We start from the raw sequence: 20,624 nt of genomic DNA, 5'->3' as shown, positions 1-20,624 counted from the left end.
CGTACAATAATGTAGGCTCAATACATCAAGGATACGTAGACGTTCGGATAGTCATTTTAGGGGTTGAAAAGGTACCCGAAGTAAATTTTGTTTAAGGTTTAAGTGTTTTGTTTTTTAAGGTTTTGATTTAAGTGTGTTATTTTTTAATCACGACAAAACATTATTTTGAATATAAATATAATTCTAAAAGATATAGGGAGAAAAACTAGTTGTAAAGTGGTCAAACTTTAAATGGTCATAACTTTGCGCTCGGACGTCCGTTTTACGCGTTTTTTTTTTGAACTTGCGTATTTTTTCGAGATCTACGCAGACAAACGCCGCAAGGCAGTTTGGCCGAGCCGATTTTAAAAAAAACTCCTTTTATCCTATTCAATTTTGATTTTCCCCCAAATTGGCATGAAATTTTCAGTTTTATTTACTTATAAGATGATGATACGCAATAGATTTCAACGTAAAAATCGCGGTGTAATGTATCTGTGAATGTCAATTTCACTTCTGCGGTTTCAATTTTTGAAAATAAAGCTGATTAATTTTCTCGACATATAAAGTTGACTAAAATAACCTTATAGTCAAACACTAAGTTTTTTCAAACAAAACTTACTTCGGGCACCTTTTCAACCCCTAAAATGACGATCCGAACGTCTACGTATCCTTGATGTATTGAGCCTACATTATTGTACGCAGAAAAAAAAATATCAGGTTCTATATGATCTGATCGGATCCCGGACACGCGAGAGCTCAGCCCGGGAGGAATGCATGGTTCCCTGGCGCTTCATGAAAAAGTGGTTGGCTGATTAGTGAGGTCTTAAAAACGTCATAGAATTCATGATCGGTCATTCCATTTTTGAAAAAGGCAACAAAAGAGAGAAAGGAAGAAATCAAAAAGGAGAAAAAGAATCATACTTCTTCTTCGTCCAAAATATTGACGTTTCGGAGTCTTCACACACGATTAATCATTGGTCAAAGTATGAAAAAACACACTAAGTGTTGCACAAAAAAAAAAGTTTACCAATTTTTTTTTTTTAGTGCTCGCGCAAAAAAAAAAAAAAAAAAAAACTTTAGAGGTAAAACGTGGATCAGTCCACGTTTTACAAAATATATTTGTAAAACGTGGACTGATCCACGTTATACAAAATATATTGTATAACGTGGATCAGTCCACGTTATACGTTCAAAGTTTTTTTTTTTAAAAATTTTTCGTTGATTGGCTTTGACAGCCGAAAAAAAACTTTGGGGTATATCGTGGATCAGCCTACGATATACCCCTTTTGGTATATAAATTTTTGGGCATCCCCTTTGGTAAATACCGTGTATTTTTATACCCTTTAGGCTGCGGATCCCCCGTTTTAGCATCTCAACTAACATGAATTCGTGCCGCATAATGGCAATTAAAGAAGAGATCACTCCATATAAAAAAAAAATATCATTCACGAAACTCGAACACGAGAATTCTAATCAAGAGTGGTTGATCCTATCCGTTCCACCACGATCATCGGTGGTATCCATAAAACCCATCATCGTCTAGCACTTCATTCTAGTAATTTCTAACTCCCGAATATCGAATAATTTTGGTGCGACGTGCTATTCCCAAGAATTTCGATTCTTCTTACTCCTCTCTAGTGCTTGTCACAATTGTTGGCAATGCGTCCCTCTTCTGCTAAAGCCATTTTTATTTTTCTGAAAGGATCTTTTTATCAAAGTTAGTAAAGGCACCAATGGCAGCATCATATGTGCCACATAACTGGAAAAAAAAAACATTTATGGAAAATTAAGATTCAAGACTCAATTAATTAATTGCCTGGCAGCTAGCCACATTTGGTGGAAGGAAGTGGTAGGGTAATGCATCGATGAAATTTAACAAAAAGGTGGAAAGACACACTGAAATTTTTGGAGATTCTTTCAAAAAAGATAGAATTATTTTTGAGATCCCCTCATAGGCATACCCTAAACTGGAATCAGCATTTGTGCTTATTTCCCCTGTTCAGTGCCTTTTATTTTTAAAATAAATTCCTATTATTGGTCCATCTCTATTACCATTCTGGTCTCTTCATTTTATTCTTCTAGAAGATATGAAAATCCTTATTTTCACAATATTTAGCACAAACTGTTCGTAGTTTGATGTTTGATTACTACTACTACCAAATTTTGTACGCTGCGCTTTTTGGGAAGTGGAAACAGGATAGGTTGATTTGATTAATGGGATTTTAAGTGAATATCTTTTCAAATCAAATTAAAACCCCACTAGAAGAGATGAATAGCAAATGGTTTTATCCTTCTCCGACCAAACATAAGATAAGGACAAAAGTTTTGAGCAATACTTCCCAGAGTCATTAAATAGCATAGCATGATTGTATATGCTTTACTACTACTCCGTTAACAAGTGTTGAAATTTTCATTGGAGGAAAACTTGTCTACAAACTGTTTGATTCCACCATTGCCGAAAGGTATCCTCTCATTCGCACTAAAAAAGCCTATAAAATAACACATCAGAAAAGTTATTTACATATATTTATTTTTAAAAAGAAGTATAATTGACCCACATTGATATATACTACCATGTGGCAAATTCCAAGAATACCTACTCCCATCCCAATAGTCTATAATGTTCGAATGGAAGAATTATTGATCTAAAAGAAGTACTACTATGGCTTAAATGCTTATGCCGTATACATCTTCAGAGCTAGCTGATATGTTAAAAAATGGAGATTCATGAATCGTATTGTTAAATTATAGACCTATAGGCAAACATCAAATGCATAATTGACAAAGTAACTTTCCGTATTACAATCGACTTTTCAAACCCAAAAAATATAAAGTATGTTTTATTTTGTTTTTTGGCAGAGAGTACGATGGATGGGATGATGAATGGACGGCAGTAATTGAGATTTGGTCATGTCAAGCTACTATTTTGAGACTGATAAGAGAGAATACTAACAAGAGATACGGCTTTTACCATACCACGAAAAGAAGACTGAGGCAAAAACATGCGTGCTGACCAAATAGAGTGTAAAAATGGCTATGACAAATTGACAAAGAAAGAAACAAGTAGGATTCTGATATTCAAATTTGGATCGATTGTTTTTTGGGGGCCATTCAAAGATGCCAATCGTGTGGCATTCAGCTTTTTTTTTTGTGTGTACCCAGCGAGGACTGCAGTGCCGTATACCTTTTCCAAAAGATAAAGGTTTCAAGTGTTCTTTCTAGCATTTAGCTCATATACACCGTTAATATAAAAGAATTTTACATAACCAATGTATTTTAATCTATTGTAGTATGTAACCAGTTTTATCTTTTAGATTACAAACTCCATTGTAGTTATCTTCCACTTATTATAGACGGTTGTCTGGCTGTATCTTTTAAGCAATCGATCTGATAGATATTTTACATCCCGTAACTCTTCCGCAGTCAGACTAAGACAAAATAGTAGAACAAGTATTAGTGCATGAAAAAAGAACGTTCCTCATCTTTAGTATCTTTGTTTGTGGCAATTGTGACCCATGAATGCACTAAAAATGCAATGCTAATACATATATCTGACACTTCTTAATTGGGTAATTGTAAATGGCCCTGAGGCCATGAAAAAAAGGATTTTATAATATTCTTTTTTACCTTGTCAACGTATAGAAATCAAACTCTTCTTTCTAGCTATTATCAATCCATCATGCGGTGCAATTGTGGGTAGTGGACCATTCTAAACTAGCACATGCACAAGTAGACGACGACGACGACCACGGCACTGTCTCTGACTTTTTTTCTTTTAAGTGTCGCCTAGCTAGTGAGGACTTTTGGGGCACCACTAAAGAAGAAGGAGCATTTGTTGTTATTTGTAGGACACAACAATCGTTGATTTTAGGGCCCTTCGCAATAAAGTTTGACAAACTTAGGGTAATTCTGTCTCCTTTAGAAACTCACACTCTGGATCAAGTAAGGTCTGCCTCCAATTGGGAACCACTAAATATTAAATCAAAGATAAGAAGAGAAAAGACAGAAAAAGAAATCAGAAACAAAATCTTTAGAGTAGCTTGGTCCCACATTGTGTTTTCTCCCTCACCCAACATGTAAGTAGGAAGATTTAGGTGGCAGGACCTCAAAGGTTTTTTTCTAAATGGCAGGGCCTTCATTTTCTTTTTCATTTATTTTTGTTTCAGAAATTACTAATGATAGGATTAGCATAAACATGGAGGTTTCTTTGTATTTTTAAAAACTTCGGGGTTAGGTTTTAAACTTTTCAAAAAGCCCCTTTCTCTTTCTCTCTTTTTTCTTTCATGTTCTTCTTAACCGAAAATTATTTTTTTGATCCCAATTCTCTCATTCTTTCATCCTCTATGTGTGTTACTGTCGTTGAAAGCAAAACTTGAAGTATATATACATTTTGGTTGCTGAAAAACGTGAAGAAGAAGTTGGAAGCAATTGACGACCATTAACAAAGCTTCGAAGCTCTAAGTGAAAAATGTGGGTTACTGCAAACGAGCTTCGTTTTGAGTGAGTGATACCTCAAAAAAATTGAAATATCGAGGAGAAATCATATCTAAAATTTGAAGCAATTTCATTGAGATTTGACTTGATTTTAGATCGATTTTATAGCAACCCTCAAGGTTGAAGAAGATGATTGCTCAAATATTGGATTACCGTAATCGAGCTCTATTTCACGTAAGTGATATCTCAAAAGAACCGGAACGTGGAGGGGATCTCATATCTGAAATTTGAAGCAGTTTGGTTAAGATTTGACATGGTTTCGAATCAAATTACAACAGTTGTTCGTCTAAAATGAAGAAGACGACATTGCTAGAAATGGTCTAGTAGAATCTTAGTCAGATCTATATCAGATTATTGAGCACCCTATACTTTCTACTAAACTTCTGAATTGGCTATATGTATTCTAATAGACTGTATTTGGATTCTATTAAGCTATAAGGACCATTACTATTCTAATACACTATCAGGATTATTCTAATTTTCCCCGAACAAGACACCTTTTCGTGAAGCAGCACCTTATCAAGAGAGGTTTCATAAGTGTGTATTCTAATAGATTGTATTTGGATTCTATTACACTCTAAGGACTATTGTCATTCTAATACACTATTAGGACTATTCTAATTTCCCCCGAACAAGGCACCTTTTCGTGAAACAGCACCTTATCACGAGAGGTTTCATAAGTGTGTCTTCTAATAGAATGTATTTGGATTCTACTACACTATAAGGACCATTTCTATTCGAATACACTGTAACGGTCCGCTTGGTCGTTATTGAAAACCTTCTGCGGACCATGTTCAAAAACCAAGTTTGATGTGGAATAAAGGCTAAATTCACTTAGAAATGTTGCGTAAAATTGAAATCGTGATCAAATCCTGAGAAATCGAAATTCGTGGGCCTAGACAAAAACCTTTGCCGCAGCGGTACAGGGACCGCTGCAGCGAAGAGACCATCGCTACAACAAAGGTGGCAAAAATTTAGAAAAATATATATAGCCCTATTCCGGGGTTTTGTCCCACTTTTCCTCAAAACCTTATTCTAGGCTGCCTCCTGGAGATATTTGATAGAACATTCAGAGACTTCTTTAAGGCAAGCCCTCAACCATCTTTAGTACTAATAATTCATAAAGAAAATCCCGCCCGTAGTAAGTTGCCCCTCAGGATTAATAAAAGGAGAATTGTCCGTAAACGACATACAAACATTAATCACCTCGGAATCTAGATTAATTATGCATGCTTGATTTTGACTCTTGTTCACGGGTTCATGGAATTCTTAGAATTCGCTTTCAAGGCTTCAGTTCGGAATCTGCGATAAGAGGAGACTTCACGACGCCCATGATAGCTGCTCGGTGTCGAGGTAGGTTATGGTTTACTTGAGTTAGACTTTTATTAGTGAAACGTATATATGATGTAGAATTGGCGGGAGAAATCATGATTAGGTCTTCAGACAAGAAGTTCGGTTGGACATACGATAGGTTGACATTGTTAGCATTAAAAAGGGCTTGTAGTAGTAAGAAACTTAGCTAATTGTTCTAAGAGGGATATTAGTGCTGCATGTGTAATCATGGAAGGCCTAAAAGGGTTGGGCTTGATGCAGTTGTAAATTAGTCTTAGTATAGGTTAGATTACGATATGTTAGGTGGCGCGTACTTTACTATAGCAATTTCCGTTGTTGATATGCATGATTAATATCGAGTTCTAGTATGACTTGTGGTAATTCGATTGGTACATCACTGATTCTGGCATTACTTCGTGTTTATGATTTGATTATGTTCGACTAAGACATTATGGATATAGCTGGTAATGGAAATTATTGATAATATATTGCGATGGATAATACTGATAATAATTGAAGATGGAACGTATACATCTACGTAAGGCACATTTGATAGGGGGTGACGATGTGGCCTTGTTGTGAACTAGTGGTCCGAGGTTTGTTTCGGAACGAGTGGAACATGGACACCATGGGTCCCCTGCAGGTCATGGCTATTTGGGAAAAACTTTACTATTTAGCATGTGTGTACATGGTTGGTGAGACATTACATTTATTGTGTTGTACTTCCGTAATTATGTGTGTGTGTGTGTCTCTCTCTCTCTCTCTCTCTCTCTATATATATATATATATATATATATATATAGGCATTATATTAAGGTATGACTCACTTTCAAGATTTCAGAGTTGAATCCCTTCGTAGCAAAGTAGTTGTGGTTTTTCGTGCATTTAGTGTCTACGCCAGGAAAGGCTAAGAACGATTGTCATGGGTTGTTGATTTTTGTTATAAGGAATAATTTATAAGTATATAGCAGCTGAGGGTTGTCTAGAATCGTTATATCATTGTGTTTGCCCGTTAATTAGTAAGTTCGCTATATTGTGGGAAATAAAGGGGAATGTTAATCAGTTCCGATAGGATGAAGCGGTATGAAGAGTTGTCCCGATTTCTTATTTTCGAGATATGGATGTTAGAGAGGCTGCGAAATAGAAGAGGTTGTTGGATTACGTTAGTCATTTATATGTGATTATGTAAGTGATAGGGATAGAGAGGTTCCGAGTAATTTTATGATAAACTGTTACTTAGTGGAAATAGTTAATAAGTGTAATCGTTATTGAACAGATATGTTTATTCTGATTAATTTTATGCTATATTGCGTGAACTAATCTTAGTCGGCTTATGATGCTTGCCAGTACGTGTGGTGTACTGATACTACTCTTGCTACATTCCTTTTGGGGTGTAGATGTGTTTTCAGATTATTGCTTGGAGGTTTCAGTGTGTTGCAGCGGTAGATATCCTCCGACAGCTTTTGTGTATCTTCTCCCAGACAGAAGTTGAGTCATTATTTTATTTTTACTTGACCATCCTTGTATGTCATAGAAGCTCTTGTACATGTCTAGATTAGGTCCCGGGATGTGTATTGTTAAAATTGTAAGGTGTGAATTTTACTAGAAAGGCATTTTATTTACTTATTTTATTCAATATTGTTGGTACTAAATGATAAAATGATTTTATGCAGGGAGTATTGGGGTAAGGGTTCGCCTGCCAGGTGGGATAAGGTAGGTGTCCGGATGACCCGTAATTTGGGGCCGTGACATACACTATCAGGACTATTCTAATTTTTCCTAAACAAGACACCTTTTGTGAAGCAGCACCTTATTAGGAGAGATTTCACAAGTGTGTCTTCTAATAGGTTGTATTTTGATTCTATTACACTATAAGGGTGTGTTATATGGAATGTAGCAGCTACAAATGTGTCTTCTAACAGTGTATTTGAGTAAAGATTCTGCTAGAAGCAACTACAGTTATTAGAAGCGACTATGATTTTTGTAAGTAACCTACGATTTAGATGAAAATATCTTGAAAAATTGATGAATTAATTCTTGAAACTTATCATTGTTGGCATTTAAATGAATATTTAACAAAATGATAACGTCATTATTGATATAAATACCAATATCATTGAAATAATACAAGTCGTTCGCTACTAATCTAAACATACAAGTTGGTCGCATAATTATTTCACCTATTGCACTAAAGACAAGAACATTTCACATTGATCGCATATAATTATGTTATCAATTTCAATATAGATCATATGTAGTATAGTAACCATTTGCAACATGGCTAAAAAAAAATGTGATGTTCACATATAATTATGTCACCAATTCCAAATTGTTACATATAGCTATGATCATCATAACTTTTTCTTCAACACATTACTAACATTACTCATTAACTATCATTATTTTGGATTATTATAGTGTTGTTTCACTAATTTCATGGTGATAACATATTGTTTAGTAACACATATAAGTTTTACAATCTAAAATTAGTTCATTTTATATTTTAAAAAATCTTTTTTTGGTTACAAAAGATGAAATTATACAAGTCGTTCACTATTAATCTAAACATTACTAGTTGGTCGCATAATTATTTCACTTATTGCAATAAAGACAAGAACATTTCACATTAATCACAGGTAATTATGTCATCAATTTCAACATGGATCATATTTAATATATTAACCATTTGCAACATGGCTAAAAAAACATGTGATGTTCACATATAGTTATGTCACCAATTCCAAGTTGTTACATATAGCTATGATCATCATAACTTTTTCCTCAACTTATTAACATTACTCATTAATTGTCATTATTTTAGATTATTATAGTGTTGTTTCACAAATTTCATGGTGATAACATATTGTTTAGTTACAAATATAAGTTTTATAATCTAAAATTATTTCACTTCTTGTTTAAAAAAAAATCTTTTTTGGTTACAAAAGCAAGTGTTAGGTTGTAAATTTTAATAACATGTAACTGGCGTATTAGAAGACTATGCAAGTTTGATAACATAGCTCTTTTGAGTACCCCATGCTCCTATCCCAAAGTACCTCATTAACTAATTTCAATTGCTGCCAATCTCTAATTCACGAGAAGACCAAAATGTATTGCTAGGATTTGATGGGTAATGGACTCCTTGTGGTAAAGACATGAGGTAGACTAAACAGTATAAGACATTCATGAAGGCATAATCAGCAGTAAATGTATTCTTTATTGGTCTATTGCATAAATGTTGTCTCGTCTATTAGAATAGTTATAAATCTGAAATGTTCATCTTCAACCTTAAGCTCAAATGTCAAATGTTTATCTTTTACCTCAAAATCAAATCTGAAATTATACACAAAATGTAACACCTCGTGCATTCGGGCTAAGATTTGACTCGTAAGACAGGAGTATAATGAACCCAATTTTAGTATTATATAAATGGTGTTTGAAACCCAATCAATACATGAGAAGAGTCCTTGAGCAAAAGAAAGTCGGAAGCTACCCTACGGAGCGTGTTTTCAAGTGAGTTTGCACTATGTCTCAATTAAAATGAGTATACGGAAAAATCTGTAAGGAATTTGGGGAAATTTCCTTCTTGAAAGTTGTAGATCTTTGAAATACCTTTCCAACGGTATATTATGGAGGTCAAACAGACATTTGTACAAAAATTTATGCCCGTTTTACTAAAACAGTATTTTGCCGATTTACGGTGGAACATACAAGCCATGAAAATTATACGGGCCGTATGTTCCAGCCGTAAAATTGGCCCAGAAAGCCCAAATCACTGTAATTGATTTACGGTGGGATATACGGTCCATAAAACTTTTATGGACCGTAAAATGGGGCGTAAAATGGGTCCGAAAGCAATTTTAAAACTTCGTTTTAAGGCTTTTTCACTTCATTCTTCACACCTCCAAGCCCTAGAACGACCTTCTATTCTCTCCCGTCATCAAGAACATTAAGGTAAGCCTATTCTAATCATTCCAAGTCAATTCTAAAATATATCCTTGTAATCTAAGCAAGAAATCATTGTTCATAAACTAGGGTTTTCAAGAAAACCCATCTCCAGGTTCAAGAATCAAGATTTTGGAAATTTTCTTCAAGTTCATATCTTTAATTCAAGTTTGGAGCATTACCAGGTATGTAGAGTTACTATCTACGTGTGGGAACATCATTGTTCTTCCCCACGCCACCTAATCCATAAAGTATGAAACTTTACAAAACTAGGATTTCTATTCTATATTATGCTCATGATAACCCTAGGTTCATGTCCATGATTATATTATGTATGAATTGCTATGATTCTATCATTGTGTTCTTAATAACTCCATATGATTATTGAGAATCAGTCTGTAATCCATGAAAACCCATATCTCGTATTCCATGGGTTCTTGCATACATGTTTTTAAATAAAAATGATTATTTCATGAATATCCTACATGTCTACAAGTTTTCATGCAACTATAGTATATAATTACTTTCATGCTATGATACAAGATACATACATACTAAATACAAGTTATTTCATGAAACCATATTTACAAGTTATTTCGTGAAATCGTGATTACAAGACAAGTACAAGTTAATTCACGAAAACCACGGGCTTCTTAGCCAACTATATTATGTTCATGTTTTTGGGAGTTGCACGAATTACCGAGAAGGCTCAGATAGCCTGAAACTATGTAGCCACCATAGGACAAGGATCGCTCCGCCCAGTTAGGACGATACCTTAATTTTACACTGAATGGATCCATCAGGCACGATACCATCTTATACCCTGGCAAGGTATGAGGGCTCTGCTGGTCGCGGCGAGGACCAGACTCCACTTACCCACTTGGTGATATCACATGTCGGTTTATGAAATGTTCTCCCTACTTGTTATGTTTTACTCATGTCATATATAGATGTACTCATGCTCATGCTCATGTTCAGGTTTTTAGTTTCAGTTCTTATCATGTTATTTCATGTCTCATGTTATTTCTTTCAGTTGCTTTACATACCAGTACATTCAACGTGCTGACGTCCCCTTTTATTGCCCCGGAGCCTGCATTTCACGATGCAGGTACTGATATACAGGACGACACATCTGCTCAGTAGGACAGCATTCGTATCAACTTATTGGTGAGCCCCATCTCATTCGGGGTTTAGTCAAGTTTTGTTTTATGATTAGTTATGCATCTAAGGTATATTGGGGGCCTTGTCCCAGTAAGTATGTTTTCTAGGCAGACTCATGTTAGAGGTTTCATAGACTAGACAAGTCAGTTATGTTATGTCAGACATTCGGAGTCGTATAGCCATTTTGGCTCATTCATGTTATTTCCGCACTCATGTTTAAACAAGTATTTTTATTAAGTATTATGACTTACTACGTTTTATAAAGGTTCATCATGCATTCACGTTATATTCCGCTCATGTTATGCCTCATGATGATTCAGCAAGCCATGTGGTTCGCTCGGTCACATGCAGTAAGGCACCGAGTGTCGTGTTACGCCCAGGCCATGATTCGGGGCGTGACACAAAACCACCTTAAATCTTCTCAAAACTCCCTTAAGTTTGAGATTTAGACTCCTCAAAATATCCCCCAACAAAATCCAATAACACCAACTTGAAATAAATCACTCCTTCATAAAGCCCATTTTTCAAGTTTGAAGCTCAAGCTTCAACAATGCCTATCTTCAAGCTCAAATCTGAAATTTAATCCAAAACCACCTTAAATCTTCTCTAAACTCTCTAAAATTTGAGATTTAAATTCATCAAAAGATCCCCAACAAAATTCAATAACACCCGCTTGAAACGAATCACTCTTTTGAAAACTCATTTTTTTTCAAGCTAGAAGTTCAAGCTCCAACAATGGTTGTCAATGGAGTATATTTTAGATGCTAGAGGGAAAAACGTGGAAATGAATTGAGACAGAGGAATATAATTTTATATTTCTTTTTTTTTATAAGATATAAAATATATTTTTAGATTTTTATTTTGGTTTATTTTATTATTTCTTACTTAGGATCAAAAGGATATTTTTTAAAATTTGGGGCCTGGTTTGAAAGTTTGGAATAATTCTTATTTTATTATTTTTATTTTTTAAATCCTTGGACGAAAATGTATGTTTTTTTAAACTTGGGAGTTATTTTGACACCCCAATAACTTGTCTCCACTTAATTAGCCTTAATTCTAAATGGGATCCCATAATCTAATAATTAAAACTTGGGGTCTAGATTTCAAATAAAAACTTGCTTGGGACCTGTCACCAAACTGCCCACCTGAGTGAAAGCTGAGAAAGAAAGGAAGAAAAGATGATGAGGTAGCAACTGCTAAATACTTTTCTAATTGTACAACACGTGGAGATTAAGCTTTAGAAGACGTTAAATTCACCATTTTATAACTAGTAGTACTTTGATTGCACGTGGCTTTGCTTGAAAAAGGAAAAGAAGCAATTGGAAAGATACCACCACACCCTCCTTAATCTTAGTGGGTTTGACATTTCTATGTTGTTGAAAGCTAGTGTTTGACCCATTTCCTCTTTAATTTTGTTTTTTGGTTTGACTAAAAAGGATCGGTCGGTTTTCAGCTGGGGCTTCATGATCATGTCTTATATTAAATTGGAAAATTAACTAATCAGAGGTCGAGAGAGACAAGGCAGAAAGTGGCAAAAAAGGAGTCCAACAAGCAATGAGTACAAGGTAAAAAGAGAGAGATACTAAACATGTATTGAACCACATTGCCTTTATTAAATTAGTGGGGTTTCCAGAGGTCACGGTCGAGAATTGAATGCAAATTGGACAGGAAAAAATGATGTTGAATTGATAACTACAGGCAGAAACATAAGTCAAAATACTTGTTAGTTGTTCATGAGTTATTACATCTGAAAAGTTCACATTGATGTATCTCATCACTAAGCATAATAGTCGGTCTTACCATTTAAAATATCTCCGTCTAGCTCAAAACACGTACCATAATTGGCTCAACAGCTTAGGATAAAGGAAGATAAGCATGTCTGCCTAACGTGCAGTACCTGCAACTAAGTTGGAGAATTGTTGACTGTGAGATCCATCATCCATGACATAATAAATTTTTAAGTTATAAGCAGTAAATGTAGCAATCAGTAGACGTGCCATTACTTAGACGTGTTGGGCACAACCTGCAATTATGGAGCATCCGACAAGGTAAAAACTCTATATAGAAAGTAAGTTTGCTCAGAGATTTTTTTTTTTTTTGATGACATGGGAACCCGCAGCTGCCACCTTTCGGGTGTGCACAGAGTAAACCCAGCTCCTGCGCAATAGCTCGTAAACCACACATGAGAGATAACCCTTACTGGGCAAACCTCGTGCGACGAGCTCGACCCAGAAGGCAAATCCCCTGCAGTCATAGGCAGAGATTTCATATCTCTACCACGTGTGATTCATCCTAACTTTCGATTAGGTTAAAAAAGGGCCCCTACACACCAAATTGAAATTATTATTGAATTGAAGCTAAATATATGCCAAACTATTCAGTCACTTCAGTATTGAATAGACTTTTGTCCTGACTCACTTGATAAAACTTTTGTCCTGAATCCAAGACTTATCACCTTCCACATCCCTAGCTATAATATCACAAATGAAGCAAAATATGCTGAAAGAACCTCTAGAGCCCAACGCAATATTAATGTAGAAGTAAATATGTTGATTATGCCAACCAAATTATTATTTCAAACACAAATGTAGAAGTAAAAAATGTCGATTATAATAATATGCTTACGGGGAATGATATATACTTCTCTGGAATCCATTGGGTAAGCCAGCAGTAGAGTCTAAGTTAAAGAGATGAATTGAACTTGGTCCCTCTGGAGGCAACCATCAATCCATATGAATCCCCTGCAACAAAAACAGGTGGTTGGTTACTTATGATTTCTTAGAAATGTGTTATTTACTCAGCAAATAAATTGGATAGAACCTTTGTGTTTGGCCATAAAAGAAACCAGTCATGAGTGTCATGAAGGGTGTCAGGGAAATGTACAAAGAAGTCCTATCCTGAAACAAGTGCAGAGAAAAATCAACTTTTCTTCACCTAAATGAATTATTGATGAGCTTATCTACCCGGAAAAGGGGCCTCTCAATGTTAACCAATAGCTGATTCCACTACCCTCGAATACAAGCACAACATGTCAGGCCACTTTGAAATACAGAACACAATCTAGGCAAACTATAACAGGAAAAATGCAGTTCAACAGCAACTTTTGAGAGAAATTGCTGCATCCCATGAAAAGTATGTAAATACAAAAGCTACTATAAACAATTGATTGCTTTGTGCATTAAATTTTGTAAAGGGTAAAAGTACTAGGTGAGGTTTTACTGGCTCATACAAAACGTCATCAAAATTAAATAACTGCAGATTCCAACAACATTTATTCACCATTTACTCTAGGTTCAAGCTTAGGGAGTTGAAATCAAACAGAGAGCAGGTAAGTTAATCAAGCCTCGTGATATTTAGTTCAAAGGAAGGGTAGAGCAGATGGATAAAATTTCCTACTTTGCAAGATTTGTGTCCTTTCCTTCTGATATAAAAGGATATCAAAGACGAGTCAATCTTTGGACAGAAAGAAATTGAATGAAGCAACTTGTCACTTATTTTATGGCTAAATCAGAAATTAAGCAACTTCCCATGTTACTTTTGCTTTCTTTCACCTAATATTCTCAGCGTTTGAACAGTAGATGTACATCTTTGATATTGGTGATTGTCCACAGCCCAAATGCAAGTAAATGATCCAATCAAGAATTACAGGCCCAAATGCATTGAATTGGACATGGCAACCTGCCATGCTAAATTAATGAGATATTATTCAACCTCCTATGGTATTACCTCAAGATGCCCTCTCCAAACTTAAATGTTTCTTTACTTCTTGCATTACTTTTGTGCCTGAGAATAAAGAAACATTATCCTTGCATTTCAGTCATTTCATTTGCTGCCTAATTTCCTGTAATCACTTTCAGTTGACAATGATGCCAGCCTTGGTGCAAACAACTATCCTCTAAATTTCACCTCTGGACACCCTTTGCAAACCTAAACCCTCCATACTCAATAAGTCTAAAAGGTTTTAAAAATTTTAATCAGATTCCAGATGTCAAAATGGTCAAGAATCATGGAAAGGAGACAGATTTAAATGACAATATTCTCATACGAAGCAAAGCCATCCCATAAAAACTGCCTTCTTCATTCAACCTCAATAACAGAACATCTTTAGCATTGACTTCTGTATGAATCTTAGTTTGATACACTTTAACTAATCATGAATGTTTGAGAAAGAAATAGCACAAAGCATTACCAAAAGATGAGATTTATATTAACCCTTCTAAGTTTCTGCAGATCACCCTCTTTGAGTTCCTTCGTATCATCTGCATCTTCTATGGGAATATCTTCACTTCAATAAGGAGCCTGCAAATGCATCATCTCAGTGAAGGTCAACCATGCACGAGATTTAACTGTATTCAGTGTTTCTTTGCCAAAATACAAGAATAGACATCAAAGGAGAATTAAAAGATTAGGACAAATTGTGACTGTTGTATGAAAACAAACCATCTGTCTACACAGGAAACGGGTCAATCAGTTAATTAAACAGCTGAGACTACAATAACATAGAAGACACATTGACAAAGTTAGTTCAGATGAAAATATTACAGTATTATTACACAACACATTTGAAAACAGTCTTCCACAACTGTCAATGCAAATTTTGGAGGGGTTATACAAAAAATTATCAACCAAGAAAAGTTATCCATTAGGGGTCATTAAACCGTGATCAACACAGAATATACCTTAAAGTTTTTCCTTCTTTTTTTAAAGTTAAAAACAATAGGAAGAAACAAAGAAAAAAGTGAGCTTGCGCAGGAATAGATTTCATTGCTTATTTGCTGAATAGATCAAATAGAACTCATACCTTACCAAGTAAGCAGCTTAATGTACTCTTACCAACATCTTTTTTTTTTTTTTTTGGATCAAACTCTTACCAACATCTTATCACACGCACGCATGAACACACACACAAGCATAGAGTCAATGCCCTGCTGCAAAAATCTCGCCACAGGTGACACCATTTGCAATATGCTGAGAACGATTGCGACATAGCGCAGTTTGAACATATTTGAAGGGCTTGTCCCCTCTCAATAGCAGCTTATGAGTCGTACAATTTAACCAAGGAAAAAGGGGAAAATATTAAGGACATCACAACGGTGAAGGTATAACAGATGATATATTTTTTCTAGGAATATTGATGAAAAGTTTAGAGGAAGAGCAAAGTAATTACTCATTAAGTTATTAATTAACCTAAAGAAAACATAAGATAGAGTGCCACGAAAGCCCTTTGGCTGATGAAGAAAGACATACTTATCAGATATATAAATGTCCTAAAGAATATGTTTGAAGGAATGGTCACAAGTAGCAGGAGGAGATACAAGGAATCCAAATAAATGTGCTTATATTAGTGATCTGTCTTGATGTTGTACTTATCTACCTTTATTATAGATGAGTTAACCCATATTATACAAATCAGATTCCATGGTGCGTGCTATTCTAGAGGAGATTGTGTTAATTGATGAAACTAGTGAGTGACCCAAGCAAAAGTTGCAACAACGGAGAAGCATTACAAAGAACATAGGTTTTAGGATAAGTTTTTGTAAGAAACGATAGATGAAGATGTAACACGTAGAATTTAAATAGGACCTCTAAAATGGAGGAGCACTATGGGAATGCTACGCAATAGAAAGATAGTAACAGCGTGAAATGCTAGTTCTAAAGAATTGTTGTAAGAACAACATTATATGGGAATGAATGTTGGGTATATGGGAATGAATGTTGGGTCTCTAAAAATAACATATCCACAATATCAAAAATCATATCAATGTGAATAAGATGGATATGCATTCATATCGCAAGATTATAAATAATCACATCCCAGAAAAGGTGCAACTAGCACGCAGAGTTAAAATGAGAGGAGGTTATATGAGATGGAGCGGTCATGTCTTAAGCAGAATTTTATACGTTCATGAGGTGTAACAATATGACGGTTGAAGGTGATAAAAATGGAAAAGTTAGACCCAAAATCATATGAAAGGAGTTATCTCAAAAAGTATGTCTTTCAAAATCAATACCTACTTAACCAAGAATAGAGTATAATGGATGCGAAGTATCCGTACATGCTACACCAACTAGTTGGATTAAGGCTTTGTTGTTGCTTTTCTCATTTACAATAAATACAATATTTCATGGAGTCTTTTTATTCTAGTTAAAAACTTGTAGAGAACCCATTATCTATCTTAAAGCCAAGTATTCGGTATTACAAATGGACCTGAGAGGATCAACATACAACAACAACAACAACAACATGCCCAGTGGATCAACATGAAAGCAAGAATTTCATATACCGAAATCAACTAATTTAGAATTGAGGAATAATTGATTGATTGATTGACAAAATGTCCTAATTCAGAAATGACTCGATTTGAAAAGATAGCCTTCCATCATAGATTAGTAAAAAAATTGTCCTTTACATTGCCATATGTTAACATTTGAAACAACTCAGAGAGTAAAGATTAAAAAAGCTAAATGAATTCATTCAAACAAGCTGTAATGCACACAAATGCACCAGCACCTCTACGAAAGGACCCATCAACTCATCTATGATCTTTGCAACATGTTTTTTCCCACATTTTTATCTTGCTTACCATTGTCAACACTCGTTATTCGACAAATAGTCAAGAAATGCCAAGTAAAACAACTCTAGCATCTGTTTAAGTAACTGCTAAATATAAAGAGGGACTGACGGATAACTTAAACAAGTTCAACTGCAGCAGATTTTCTTAACAATTCAAATTTAACCAGCCAATCGTGTTTTAAGAATGAACAGCTTTAAGGAAGACTGTTTATCATGACACCTCAGACCCCAGCCAAAGAAAATCAGAAGTTCAGTCGACCAACAACAAATATTTTGTAGCTCTAGGTCAACGAACTGACAGAGTAAGAGAAATAGAATGCAAAATCAACAAAAGTTAGCTATCCTATGCAACACTGAGAACAGCAGTAGTACATAAAAACCACCTTACAGCTCTCAAAGGTAATTGGATGTAGATGTATCATGGTTTCCTCCATTGAACATAGTTGGAAAGGTACCATTCCTCTCCTGAGTAATACTACCAGAAAGAGTTCATGCTCCGGTATTAGGTGACACATTTAAACTTTCCAGATCCTTCTCATTCCTAACAGCCAGCTTGCACAATGAAAACGCCTCAAATGATATTAATCCAGTAGAGGAATTAGAAGTTTACATGCATAATTGTTATTATCGATGCGACCAAGAAAAATAAATAGATGGTTGCCAAAGTTTTGTTTCAAAACCAATTAACCAGAGTTAAATATGACTATAATTGAGCAAATACTACTACAACAACAACATACCCAGTCTAATCCCACAAGTGGGGTCTAGAAAGGGTAGAGTGTCTTACCCTAACTCGTGGAGGTGGAGAGTCTGTTTTTGAAAGACTCAAAGCTCAAATGCAGCAAATCAAAGTAGTTATGAAAAAGGAAATACGGCAGTGAAGAAAATATGGCACCTAAACTATAACTGAGTAAATATGTGACCAAAAAATGAGCCAAACCACAAATTTTCCTGCTAAACTCATTGAGAATTATCAACTAGGGTGAATCAAATGTTGTACCTACAATGTGAAAAGTTAACAAGAAAATAGAATCAATCTTTCCTCAAAAAAAAAAAAAAAAAATGCAGCATATAAGCAGATCATTCTTTATATTCTCAACTTTTGTAAATGCAGTAATGTATAAAGTAGACATTATCCAATCCTCCACGCACACACCCTTCTATCATTTAACACTACTGATCAACTAAAAATCTATATCCAAAATATTCTGAAGAAGAAACAAAAGGTGTTGATTTCCCTGAGGTAATTTAGTCAAATTAACTCGGAGTTAATATGGGGGTGGGGTGGGGTGGGGGTTTTTTTGTAAATTGTTAGTAAATTATTAAGTGGACGCTCTTTTTTTTTTTATTCCGAGGGAGTATATTTTACCAGCTCAATTTTCAGAAAAATATCCAATCAATGTAGAACCTAAGTTTCATTCTAAGAAGAGCTTATATTATAAGACACATTCGAGTAACGAAAAAAGTAAAAGAAAAGGACATTATCGATAAAATTAAATTATGTATTTACATAACATCGAGAATTTTGATGAGAGAAAAAAATTTCCTTACGACGGTGCTAGTCGATTTCTCACTTCAATTTGTAGTTCCGCTTTGTCACTGGAGAGGGAATTGCTACATTTGGACCTGAGACTTCTCACATCCTGGGATTTGGATTTTCAGATTTTTGTTTACGGAAAAGGTCCAGATCTGCACTTCTACTACCTGAAATTACACGTATACGTATATGTCCGTCCTTAAAAGGTGGTCTCACATATGCCCTTAACGTTACTTTTTTGATCACTTATGTCCTTGATTTAACGAAACCTGATAAAAATATTGCAAGGCAGATTTGTGCAGTTTACGTAGTACAGGGGCATATTTGATCTAATAAAATTCCTAAATATTATTGCACAAAAACAACAATGTGACACAAAATATTATTGCATTTCAAAGCATAAAAAATATTTGCAATTACAATCCATGCATCCACAATTACATTACATCTAAATTATACAACTAAAAGATCAAATGCAATTACAACCATATTTTAAAGATTGTCTTCACAAACAAAACATCATTTTTCCTTTTCAAAAGATTTGTTTTACTAATGATAAAATCATTTTTATTTTTTAATTTGTTGATGACCTGAATAGTTCTTTCCAGATATTTTTCGTCTTTCCAGTCCCAATATCTACATGATATTGCATGCAACAACTTTATATTATACCAATAATAGTTCTCAGATTTTTTTTTGTGGTGCACTTTATGCTAGCCAATGATTTTATGATACTGCATTTTGAAACTCCACACTTATCCTGCTACCCACACTTTGCTCTCTTATTCTTTCACTCGTTATGAAATGTCGGAAGCTTCGAGTTCTTCAAATAGTTATGGAAGGGTTCGTGGATGTGGAGTTGCTGCACTCCGTCTCACATCATGGATTTCAAATAATTCTATTAAATTTATGTTATGCGTGAAAATCGCGAAAGGGCCAGATCACATTGAATTTTATGTGAGACCATATAAATGCCTAAAATGTAATATTCTCTATATTATTGTTATCAAAATTTCAGCACTGCGGGTGACCTTTTTTCAGGTGTCATATGTCTAATGTGGTAGATCTGTAATGAATTTTTTTTATGTTTATGTTTTATGCGGCAGTTGTTGCATGCAATATCATGTAGATATTGGGACTGAAAAGATAAAAAAAATATCCGGAAAGAACTATACAGGTCATCAACAAATTGAAAAATAAAAATGATATTATCATTAGTAAAACAAATCTTTTGAAAAGGGAAAATGGTTCTTTGTTTGTGAAAACAATCTTTAAAAAATGGTTGTAATTGCATTTGATCTTTTAGTTGTATAATTTAGATGTAATGTAACTGTGGATGCATGCATTGTGATTGTAATTGTAATTGCAAATGTTTTTATGTTTTGGAATGCAATGATATTTTGTGTCATATTGTTGTTTTTGTGCCATAATATTTAGGAATTTCATTGGATCAAATATGCCCCTATACTATGTGAAACTGCACAAATCTCCCCTCCAATATTTTTGTCAGGTTTCCGTTAAATCAAGGGCATGAGTGACTAAAAAAGTAACGTTAAGGGCATATATGAAACCACCTTTTAACGACAAGCATATCCGCGTAAT

General features: G+C 34.7%; 1 long non-coding RNA gene across 6 annotated transcripts; it reads right to left on the bottom strand.

Moving 5' to 3' along the window:
• Positions 1-12,571: 12,571 nt before the first annotated feature.
• On the bottom strand, positions 12,572-19,237 carry LOC132627683 (uncharacterized). Of its 6 annotated transcripts, none has more exons than XR_009577945.1 (6): positions 19,037-19,224; positions 17,874-18,485; positions 15,101-15,210; positions 13,732-13,808; positions 13,537-13,652; positions 12,572-12,814 (listed from the first exon to the last, which is right to left on the bottom strand). It is a non-coding gene; the product is annotated as an uncharacterized LOC132627683 (long non-coding RNA). The 6 variants fall into 6 exon arrangements; XR_009577949.1 differs by having other exon boundaries at positions 17,874-18,026; positions 18,273-19,219; XR_009577948.1 differs by having other exon boundaries at positions 12,572-12,808; positions 12,935-13,652; positions 17,874-19,237.
• Positions 19,238-20,624: the final 1,387 nt, after the last annotated feature.

The sequence above is a fragment of the Lycium barbarum genome, chromosome 2 (genome assembly GCF_019175385.1).
Source record: "Lycium barbarum isolate Lr01 chromosome 2, ASM1917538v2, whole genome shotgun sequence".
Lineage (NCBI taxonomy): Eukaryota > Viridiplantae > Streptophyta > Magnoliopsida > Solanales > Solanaceae > Lycium > Lycium barbarum.
This window is presented reverse-complemented; position numbering and strand designations above follow the sequence as displayed.